The sequence below is a fragment of the Zingiber officinale genome, chromosome 8B, assembly GCF_018446385.1.
Source record: "Zingiber officinale cultivar Zhangliang chromosome 8B, Zo_v1.1, whole genome shotgun sequence".
NCBI classification, from domain to species: domain Eukaryota; kingdom Viridiplantae; phylum Streptophyta; class Magnoliopsida; order Zingiberales; family Zingiberaceae; genus Zingiber; species Zingiber officinale.
In genome coordinates, this window is record NC_056001.1 from 105,539,301 (window position 1) to 105,552,021 (window position 12,721).

The window sequence follows — 12,721 nt, forward strand, 5'->3', positions numbered from 1 at the left end:
GTTTTCAGGATTTTAAAAAATATAAATTAAAAATTAAAATCTCTGTTTACGTAAAAAAACAAGTCAAAAGTGGATTATTGGATTTAATGAGTAAAACGACTCAATAAATTTATTAACACATTAATTTGTAGAGGTGAGCCGTAAAAACGATTAAATTGAATTAATCAATTTTTGTAATAAAGTATTTTATTTATTTATTTATTTAAAATTGATAAATCAATTAAATCAAAAATTTATCAGTCCACTATTATATTATAAATATACTTAATCAAATAGTAATTATGTGACTTAAATTGATAATTTAACTATACAATATCAATCGATTAATCACATCAATATAATTAATCGATTATGTCAGTTTAATTTATTTGATTTTGATGATAAAGATCGATCGATTCGTTTTATCAATTAAAAGAAATAATTTAATCAATTTTTATTTATTGGATTGGTCATTAATTACTCATGCGATTTGGTTTTATTGGATTCGTCCAAAGTTAAAAACGCTAATCCATTTTGGTTTTTTGTTCTCTAGTTAATAAGGAAAAAAATAGTTTATATATTATTTGTTTTCCAGCTCGTGTATGGATGACTCTAAGCCTCTAAGGGTGTAATTGAGCCGAGCCGAGTCGAACTTTTGGATGTTTAAGTTTGGCTCATTTATAATCGAGCCGAGCTCGAGCTTTATTTAATGAATATATTCATGGCTCACGAGCTTATTCGAGTTTTTATCGAGCCTAAACGAGCTTAATAAATATAAATTATAAATTTAAATATTCATTAAAAATTAAATTATATATTTTAAAAAAAATATAATATTCTTGTTAAAATTTATAATTTTATTCTAATAAATAAATTTAATATATTTGTCTATATTTTTCATAAGTAGAGTGTAAAATTTAATATCAAAATTATTATTATTTTTATTTAAAAGTTGATTTATGAGTTTAACGAACATGTTCACGAGCTAACGAGTCGAATATTGTGAAGCTTGAACTTGATTTATTTATCTTAACAAGCCTTATTAAACGAGCTCAAACGAGCTTTAATCGAATCGAGCTTCGAATAGTTCACGAGTGACTTGACTCATTTACACCCCTAGATGATTCCACTCTTATAAAAAAAAATTAAAAATTATAATAAAATCTGATTTTATAGTTGTAAAAATAAAATTAAAACCCCAAGTCAAACTTTTATTTTTGAATTTAATTTATGTAATTTTAAAATTAAATGAGAGAAAAACTTATTATTATTATTATTATTATTATTATTATTAACTTTTACCTATGAGATATTTTTATATTATATTCTTCTAAATAATTATTTAATCCTTTTGCACTTGACTAATATGAAAGAGCAGTAAATTAAAAAAAATATAGATTCATTATATTAAAGGTAGTCTATTGTCGGTCTCATAAATATAAAAAGAGGTATATAGATACATAGATATCAGATATATAGTGAGATAAATTTTACATCATCAATTTTTAAAAATCGATGTTATTACATCAGAAATTTTATGCACCCACTATTTCCTACCGGGACAAAAGCAGTAAATAAAAGCTTTAAGGTAAGGGTGCAATATTAAGTCCTTCCTTAAAGAATTTAGAGATTTAAAATCCTGAATATCAGTTAAAAATAGACTTAAGATTACGGGTGGATGAATCTCTATTCGTATGTTTGATTATTTTAATAGTTGATGAATAAATTTTATAAGACGAAACTGATTATTCTTGAATTAATTGGTTCGAAGATTAGATATTTGTGCCTAAAAAAATCGTACATCCTAAAATTTAAAGTGCTATTAAATGTTAATTAAATAATAATAAATGTGTTATAAAATTATATATGCGGTTGACGAGTTAAATTATTGATTATATCAAATAAAAATTAAAATAAAAAACAGGCTCCGTTATAAAAAATAAAATCTAGTTTTCAGAATTTTAAAAAATATAAATAAAAAATTTAAAAATTTGTGTGACAACAAAATAAATGATCAGTTAAATCAAATCAAATAATTGAATTTATCAAATTCAAAATTACGGTTCAGTTAATTCATAAAATTAACTCTTTTTTAAAATAAAATGTAGGTTTTTTCTTGTATTTGATTTCGATTTCAAAATTTATAAATCCATTAAACCCTTGAAATTAAAAATTTCATGACTTGATTACTATATTATAAGCCATCGTACTTAAATTGAATAGGAACTACTTGTTCATTTTTAATAATAAAATTTAGTTGATATTGCTAAATAAAATAATTTAATCGGTGTTGTTTGATTAGATTCATTTGGTTTTGAACCGATTACTCACTACTATTGATTTTGTCTGATTTTATCAAATTTATTGGATTTATTCGAAGTTAAAAATACTAATCCATTTTGATTTTTATTCTCGAGCTCTCCTTGTCTCTGTCTCTAAGTTGCACAAACCACACGTGAACCCTTCCCTAAAAGTCCTTCCACTTCCTTTTGGCTAGAATGGTCAGACGGATTAATTCGTGACGGGACGGATTGATCCGTGGTGGATTAATTATTTAGCGGGGTGGAGTAGGTCGACCCGTTAATATGGTGGGTTAGAAAATTTCTAACTCAATCCAATTCAAAGTGGGTTGCGGATTTGATGAGTCAACCTGTGGGCCCATCAAAATTTAAAAAAAATAAAAAAAAATATTACATATCTTCAACGTTTTACTTCAGAAATATTTCAGCAATTAAATATATCCACAAATATACATTTTAAATATAAATGGACACAAACAAATACTTATGTTGATGAAAAGTACTATTTTTATTTCAAAATTATAACAAAAAAAAAGATAATAAAATAACATAAAACTTAATTAGTTTACATATATTTCTCAATCCGCGGGCCAATCCAAGTCCGTCGCAGACCGACCCGCGTAGGTCGCTGGCTTAGGCGTGTTGACCCACAATGGGCTTGGGTTGATAAAATTTCAATCCAACCCGCTTAAATTGTTTGACAGAGTAGGTCAATCCGACGGATTCAGCCCAAATTGACGACTCTACTTTTGGCTAAGGAAAAAGGAGATTGGGCACGATGGAATTTAAGAGAGAACTAAAGCCATGAGAAGGTGATACAGTGTTAATACGAGAGGACTCAAGGGGCGTTTGGTTTAGGGGAATAGGAGTGGGGAACGAGAATGAAAATCATTGATTGCCATTGTTAATGTTTGGATTATAGGAATAGGAATGCAAATAAGGGAATGAATCCTTGAAATTGGGTAATAACTCATTCTCATGTACCTCCCCTTCAGTGAGTCATTCCCCTATTTTCATCAATCAAATTATTCCCTTATTCCAAAAATACCCTTAACCTAAAACTAAAATTTTATCCCTTAATACCAAATATCAAAATATATTTATTTATTTTTTCTTTCATATCACTTCTCTCTCCTTGTTCCCTCTCATCATTTTATCACCCACTTTCTCTATCCTTAATCTCTCCTATCACACTCTCTTTCCTTTTTTTCTCATTACACTTTCTCTCTCATCACACTTTCTCTCTCCTCAATCTCTTCCATCGCACTCTCTTCCTTCTTTTTTCTCTCATCATACTTTCTCTCTCCTCAATCTCTCCCATCACACTATCTTTTCTCTTTTTTTCTTATCACACTTTCACTCTCATCACACTTTCTCTCTCCTCAATCTCTCTTGTCGCACTCCCTCTTTTTTTTTTCCTCAACACACTTTCTCTCTCATCATACTTTCTCTCTCCTCAATCTCTCTCATCACACACTCTCCTCTCATTTTTCTCATTACATTTTCTCTCTCTTCATCCTCTCCCATCATATTTTCTCTCACATCATATTTTCTCTCTCATCTTCTCTCATCATAATCTCTCCTATCACACTCTCTTTCTCATTTTCTCTCATCACACTTTCTCTCTCTTCATTCTTTCTCATCACACTTTCTCTCTCATCAGACTTTCTCCCTCATCATTCTCTTTCATCATATTTTTCTCTCACATTCATCTTTCTCTCACATCTAATTTTTTCTCTTATTTTCCTTTAAGGGTAAAAAGGGAAATTTTGATTTATTCCGATAGAAAATATGCAACTAACCAAACATTGCTTTTAAGAGTGATATTCATGCTCATATCCATTTCCATTCCACAATACAATGATTCCCATTCCGATTCCTATTCCTAGGAAAGAACCAAACGCCCCCTCAATCTTTAGGATGATATAATTTTTTAGTTGAAATTCATTATCAAATTATTATATGTCCACGCGTATAGAATTTAAAAGTTTATGTTTGTTATAAGAAAACTCATAACCACTAAGTTTCTGACCCAAAATCAACTGTTTAGATTCTTTTCGGAAGATCCAAAATTTTTTTTACTATTTTTAATAATTTTTATTTTTATGGTATTTAAGGTATTTTTAATATTGATGGGTCATGGATTATCTATGTTAGTGTCCCGTTTGAATAATTTCCTTTTATTATGAATTTTTCCTTTTCTGATAAGATTATTTTCTTTCATATACAAGTTAGGAATCAAGATTGTATATTAGGACTTTTTTTTTAAGTTTTAGGATATAAAATGTATATAGACATCACTTTCGATGTTTTAGAAATCATCCTCTATTGATAATAAATTTTTTTTCTGGGTTTCTCTTTATTCTTGGTTATTTCTCTTCTTGTATTCTCCTCAATTTGATATTTTCATCAGCCCGTAAGATAATTGTTATCCTATCCGGTGTCAATTGGTATTAGAGCAAACAAATTTTGATTAAGGAAGCCAAGTGTCATATCCAATAGAAAGTCATCATGGGCGCAACAACAGGTAGATTCCGATTGAGAAAGTTGGGCACTGTGATCGTAGTGTTCATGAGTTGACAAATGAGGATTTACAGAGGCAAGTTGCAGATTTAACCCAGTGTATAGTAGAAGAGGTGTGAATGCATGAAGATCGTGAAATCTTAGATCGTCGATCTAAGTCGACTTTCGAGAACTCTTATTACCAGCGGACTACATACAAAGAGCACCATAGTCGAGAGGAGCCTTATGGAGACCCGATTTTCTAGTTGAACTGTTCAAATTTTCTAGTATGTTGCAAGTGGAGGACTTTGTTGATTGGACCAATGAATTAGAGTGAATCTTCAATTATAAGCAAGTTTGGATCGGAAGAAAGTGAATTGATTGCCATCAGACTTAAGGGGCGAGCATCGATAGATGGGAACAGATGCAACGCTCATGAGACAGATTAGAAAAATCCCAAATAATTGACTTAGAGAAGATGAAGTAGAATGTGAGACCCTAAACCCAAACTCTATTTCAACGACTTCACTTGTTGAGACAGAGTGTGCTTCCAGTTGGTTGCCTAAAATAATTTGTCTGAGATGGAGGAGCAGATGGTGGCACAATACTTAAGGGGGTTGCGCTTGGCCTTGCAAAATATCCTCAACCTTCATTCGTTGTTAACAATTTCAGAGGCCTACCAACATGCACTATGATTGAAAAGCAACAAAATTGGAAAGTAGTGGGTAAAGATAACCAAAATAGTTGGTCAGTTCACCCTCAAGATTTTCGTCATCATAGTAGCACCCACCACAAGTTAATTTTAAGGTTCCTATCAAATGTTATCAATGTGGTGAACAAGGATATAGGGAGAACCAAGCAGGAAACTTGCTCCTGCTGATCTGAAATGCAAAAATTTATTGATCAAAGTGTTAGGGTTGATTTGTAGTTAGAGGGAGGGAGGAGGTGAATAGCTCGTCGCGCTTCGTTGTCTTTCTTCATGATGATGATATGCAGCGGAATGAACTTGAAGCAACACTTACAACGCTAACACAAGGATTTACTTGGTATCCACCTCAAGAAGAGGTGACTAATCCAAGGATCCACACATGACACTCACTCCACTAATAAAACTCTCATTTTCGGTAACTACCGGAGGTGGAGAAACCTCATATAAGACTCACACAACAAGATACAACTCACGCAAGAAGAAAATACAAGAACAAAAATGAAAAAACCCTCTTCTTGCTTGACCTTGTTGATGAGAACGCCTCTGGACCAACTGGAGAGTGCAACATCACTGGTCTTCCCCACTCGAAATCCGGCGAACAGTAGAAGTGAAAAATCGCATAAGCTCTGCTAAGAAGAAATCTCGCCGCGGGCTTTACACTGTGTGCTCCTAGGGCTCCCAATCGATTGGACTTGCTCCCAATCGATTGCCACGTTAGATCGCAGCAATCTCAGCCGTCCAAAACCTGCATCTAGCGTAACGGTCGTTTCCCAATCGATGGGCCGATCGATTGGGGATGCTTGAATTGATTGGCTGATCGATTCAGCCTTCCTTGCGTCCACGCGTGTGAAATAGTCTCCAATCGATCACTTGATTAATTAGAGGTGCGCAATCAATTGGATGATGGATTAGGGCCCATTCTGTGCTCGCGACATTTCTTCCCAATTGATCACTCGATCGATTGGGATACTGTTTGTCGCAGCATTATGCCAATCGATCGGTTGATCGATTGACCTCCCCTTGATTTGCTTAAACGAAGTCTAAGATCCCCATATCCAACTTCCGATCAATCATGACCTGTTGGAATTCTTCATGCCTAACATCCGGTCAATCTTGACTTGCTGGGACTTCTTCACCAAGTGTCCGATTAATCCTTTGATTCACTTAGATTTTTCTCCTCGTACAAAGTGTCCGGTCAATCTTGACCCACTTGGACTTACCGTCTCGTGCCAAGTGTCTGGTCCTCCATGACCCACTTGGACTTCCACCAGATGTTCGGTCATCCTTGACCCATCTGGATTTCCTTGTGCCAAGTATCAGGTCAATCCTTTGACCTACTTGGGCTTCCCAACACCAGGTGTCTGGTCAACCTTGATCCACCTGGAACTCCACGTGCCTGACTTCACTCACCAGGTCTTTCCTTCTACCTAGCTTCACTCACTAGGGCTTTCCATCTGTCTGGCTTCACTCACCAGGACTTTCACCTAACTTCACTCACTAGGTCTTTCCTTCTGTCTAGCTTCACTCACTAGGGCTTTCCATCTACCTGGCTTCACTCACCAGGACTTTCACCTAGCTTCACTCACCAGGACTTTAATCTAGCTTCACTCACTAGAGTTTTCACCTGGCTTCGCTTACCAGGATTTTTCCACTGCCTAGCTTTACTCACCGGAACTTTCCCACTGTCCGGCTTCACTCATCAGGACTCTCACCTAACTTCACTCACTAGGATTTTCTCACTGCCTGACTTCACTCATCGGGACTTTCACTTGCCTAGCTTCACTCACTAGGTCTTTCACCTAGCTTCACTCACCAAAATTTTCTAACTGCATAGCTTCACTCACTAGGTCTTTCACCTGACTTTACTCACTAGGATTTTACCACTGCCCGACTTCACTCACTTGGACTTTTACCTGCCCAGCTTTACTCACTAGGTCTTTCACCTGGCTTCACTCACTAGGATTTTCCCTTGCTTAACTTCCAGTTAGGACTTTCCCAGTCAAGTATCCGGTCAACCTTGACCTAGTTGACTCTTCTTCACATCAAACTGGTCAGTCCTTGACCAAAGGGGAATTGTATCAATAATCTCCCCAATTGGATGATTGTATCTGCAATCTTCATGCATTGTCAAATATCGAAACTCAAATATCAAGACTCAAGCTTGAGCCAACTCAAGCTTACTCAACCTGGTCAACCCGACCCAGGGAATATTGCACTAACACAAAGAAGATGTGAAAAAAGAGACAACAACAATTGGCGAATCAATGTATGAAGAAAATGGCATGCTTTACGGTGATGATCATGAGACTTAGTCATTCGTAAGAATCTACTCACTCCCAAGGATGATTCAGGGGATGAATGGTTGAGAACCAATATCTTTCACACCACCTACACCATCACGAATAAAGTTTGCAAGATGGTCATTAACAGCGACAATTGTGAGAACGTAGTATTTGAGAAGGTTGTCAAAAAATTACAACTGAAGATAAACCATCATCTTATGCCATATAAGTTGTCGTGGCTGAGCAAAGATGGTGAGGTAACGGTAAACAAATAATGCCTTGTACAATTTTCAATTGGTAGCAAATACTTTATAGTGCTTGGGTGATATGGTGGTCATAGATGCATGTCATGTACTGTTAAGATGACCTTAGTAGTATGATCGTAGCATCATCTACGATGAACAGATGAATACTTACACCCTTTACATCAAGAGAAAGAAAATTGTGTCGGCGCCGCAGTGAGAAGAAACCACTATAATTCTAGAAGTCAAACTATTAATTTGTTTTTTATATCCAAGTTCTTAGATGAGATAGAGTAGGGAGGCATTGTTTATGCTTTACTGCCATGCCAGAGTGATGTCCCAGACATGGGCTGAGATACTAGCCAAAGTACAGCAGTTGCTAGCAGAGTTTGATGAGCTGATGTCAAAGGATCTTCTTTCTGGGCTATAACCTATGCGGGATATCCTTCATCAAATTGACCGTATTCTAGGGTATAGTTTGCCTAATTGACCAACATATCATCTCAGTCCCAAGGAGGCAAAGGAATTACAACGACAGGTGATGAAATTACTAGAGAAGGGCTATATCCATGCAGCATGAGCACATGTCCAGTGTTGTCGTACTAGTGTCAAAAAAGCATGAAGTATGTGTGTTGATAGTCGATCAATCAACAAAATTACAATGAATACATGTTTCTAATTCCCCGCTTGGACGACATGTTGGATCAACTATATGGTTCTAAGGTATTCTAAAAAATTAACCTTAAAAGCAGATACTATCAAATCAGAATAAGGCTTGGAGATGACGCATTCAAGACACAACATGGGCTATCAGATCATACTTTTTGAATTGTCCAATGAGCTCAACACCTTCATGAGGTTTATAAATATGTTCCTGCGGCTTTTCATGGGGATGTTTATGGTGGTTTAGTTTGATGACATTCTCATCTACAGCCTAACATGTGCATCACATTACGATCACCTCCATGTTGTTTTTGAAAAACTGAAGAGAGAGTACTTATTTGTCAACATGAAAGTATTCTTTTTTTACTATATCGATACTTTTCCTTGGCTTTATTATGTCTACTGATGGTGTGCATGCAAATCAAGTAAAGATAAACATAGTCTTGGAGAGGCCTCAGCCGAGGACTTTGCACAATACCAGGAGTTTTTATTGTTGGCACAGTAGGGCCGGTAAGAGGACACAACATCTGTAAAGAAAACAAAAATCTTTCTCTTTTTCCAACCAAGATTAGTAGCACTATCACAATAATTATAATCTCAAAAATAAACAACTAATAAAAAGATGAGACAAACAGATTTGACTTGGTTACAATTTAGGTGGTTGTTAATCTAAGGCGGTTACAAATCTCTACTAGAAAAATCTTCTTCTCTATAGGCGGAGAAACCTCTTACACTCTTTGACAAGCTTAGAAAAGACTAGGAAATGATTACAGTGGTTGTTCTCAAGTTCTTGTTGATTTTTTAGATCCAGGGATCTTTTTATAGTCCCTGGGAAATCTCATCCGAAGCTTGAAGGCGCCTCCGAAGGACTTGGAAGGCGCCTCCAGCGTGGCAAGTGGATAAAGCTTTATCCACTTGCAAACGACTAGTTTGACTAGCCGAAGGTGCCTTCCATAACTGTGGAAGGCGCCTTCGCACTGTTAATCGAAGGTAGGGGTGTCAATTCGGGTGGGTCGGGTCGGGTTGGGTCGGGTTGAGTTTTTTTTTTTTTTTTTTAACCCAACCCGAACCCGACCCGAACCCGAGTTCAACCCAAAACACCTCAACCCGAATCCGAACCCGACCAACCCGATCAACCCGAACCCGACCCATATAACCCGAAAATCCAATTCAAAACGACTTTTTTGGGCTATTTCCCCTATAATTCTTCACTTTTATCTCAATACTCCATCATTATCATACAAACATGATATTAATATACATAAAAACATCTAAATTTTTAAAATAAAATTTGATTTAATCCCAAAAAAACCCACAAAACCTTATATTTAAGCCAACCCGGGTCAACCCGGGTCAACCCGGGTCAACCCGACCCGACCCAACCCGAAAATTTTTTACTCTCCAACCCTCCAACCCGAACCCAACCCGAACCTGAAAATGGCCAACCCGAACCTGATTTTTTTCGGGTCGACTCGGGTTGGGTCGTCGGGTCGGGTTCATTTTTGACACCCCTAATCGAAGGCACCTTCCACAGAAGGCGCAGAGGTGCCTTCAACAACCTTTGAAGGCGCCTCCAGCAGCACTTGCAGCTCCATATCGCTCCTTTGCTGCTGCGATCTCTTGGGTGATTTCGACCACCAAAATAAGGCTCACCCAAACCCAATTTCCGGTCTTCTCCTCGAGCAGGCTTCCACTCCGGCTTCTCGTCCCTCAAACGCCGCATACATTTTTCTCGTCCACCGGTGTACTCTTCTGCAGTCCTTTCGTCCCTTGGATGCACCGAGCCCGTCAGCTCCCTTCTCGTGTCATCCTTCTCGCTAGCTGCATCTTCTGCTCGACTTCCTGTGCTCCTAAGCTCCTTCACACTTAGACACAGGGATTAAAACAAAATAAGACCCAACCTAACTTGGTTGATCACATCAAAACAACCACGAGGTTCAACAATCTCCCTCTTTTTGATGTGCATCAACCTAAGTTCAAGTTAGGGTAATAACAAACAGTAATAAAAGAATTTACAAATAAAATATTTTAAGTATAAAGTTTGCAATAAAGAAATTGCAACACTAAGTATGAATTAAGCTGATTTATCAAAATTCAGACTTATAATAGAGTTAACAAAAATTTAAAATTTTGAGAAAAAATTCTATCTCCCCCTACTCTCCCTAAACTTGTACCTATTCCTACCCCTTTGATCACATCAAAAAATATAGAAATTTAAGTTTTTAGGAAAATAAACTTGATTTAATAAAAATAAGTAAAAGAAATTTAAAATAATTTCTAATTTATGGAATTTTCCAAAAATTGACAAACATTAAAAGTAATTATCTTAATTAATTTCACAAGCTTATCAATTTGTCAATTAAATATTTAATTCAATAATCGACTTCCAGGCAATGGCGAGACAATAGGCCTTTTTGGTTATTGAATCATCAACTACTTCTAGACAAAGTCTTTTAAAGAATTTAAACATTTATTTTTTTCTAAAGGCCTTAAAAAAGATGTTTAATCTAAGTAAGACTTTGAAACCCAATATAGGTTCCTTCCTATTGGGTTAACTAAGAATTTGGGGGGTACATATTCTCTGGAAATTTTTTTAAGTTGACCTTGGTGATGTCTAATATACCAATTTAATTTACCATAAATTCCAAGTTTTGGTTTTTGAAAATGATTTGGTTTTAAGGATGCATGGTCATTTTTTAATTTTTCGATTTTTATTTTCTATTTTCTAATTTTAGATTATCATACAATTCTAGGGGACATGCCTTTGCTAAGTTCAATTTCAACTCAGCATTTTCCTTTTCTAGTTTAAGTAGATCTTTAGTAAGACTTTTAATAAAATTAAATAACTGCTTGGGAGAGAGAGCACGTACTTCACTTACCTCAATTTCTGATGCTCCCCCTTCATCGCTGCTTTCTTCTGATGATCCTCTCCCTTCATCTATGCTCATCTCTGAGTTGGTCTCATCTTCTTCTTGATGGATTGACGTTAGGGCTAGTCCGACGTATGCTTCGATCTCAGATTCGGAGGATGACGACTCATCCCACGTCGCTTTGAGATTATATTTGGGCCGAGCTGACTTCTTATTCTTTTCCTTGCCTTTGTTCTTTAGTTTCGGGTAGTCATCTTTGATGTGCCCTTCTTCATTGCAATTGTAGCATCGGATGGTCCTTTTGTTTCGATACTGCTTTCTTATCTGTGATTTAAATTTATTAGATTTAATAAATTTATTGAACTTTCTTACCATTAACGCTGCTTCATTTTCATCAATTGATTCTTCAGAGTCTGAATCGTTGGTTCTTACCTTCAGGGCAACGTTCTGACTCGGTCCTTTTCTTTGTCCTGTACATCGAGATTCATGTAATTCGAAAGTAGAGAAGAGACTTTCTAAAATACTTACTTCGAGATCCTTGGATATATAGTAGGAGTCTACTATAGTTGTCCATTCGGGTGTTCTTGGGAATGCATTTAAAGCATACCTTTGTGCATCCTGATTCGTTACCGTTTCTCCAAGGTTTGTTAGTCCAGTGATCGACTCCTTGATTCTTCCGTGTAGTTGTTCTACTGACTCTCCTTCTTCCATCCAGAGGTTCGTCAGTTGATTCTGGAGCACGTCTCGTCTCGCAAGCTTTGTTTCGGAAGTTCCTTCATGCAATTCCAGGAACTTTTCCCAAAGTTCCTTTGCTGATTTGTAATCTCCGATTCGATTTACTTCCTTGGGTGGAAGAACGTTGAGCAGATGGAATTCTACTTTATCATTCGCCACGAAGTCGGCTTGTTCCTTCTTCATCCATTGATATTCTTCTTTGTCTTTTGGAACTGTAAAACCATATTTCATTATTAAAAGAATTTCAAAATCTTTTTTGAAGAATACCTCCATCCGACGTTTCCATTGTGCAAAGTCTCCCTCGAACTTTGGTGGGTGAATGCTTGTACCGACCATCGTCTTGATCTTAATGCTTCAGTCGACGGTTAGTCCTTCTGAGACGGTTGAGCTCTGATACCATCCGAAACTTGAAGGTGCCTCCAAAGGGCTTAAAAGACGC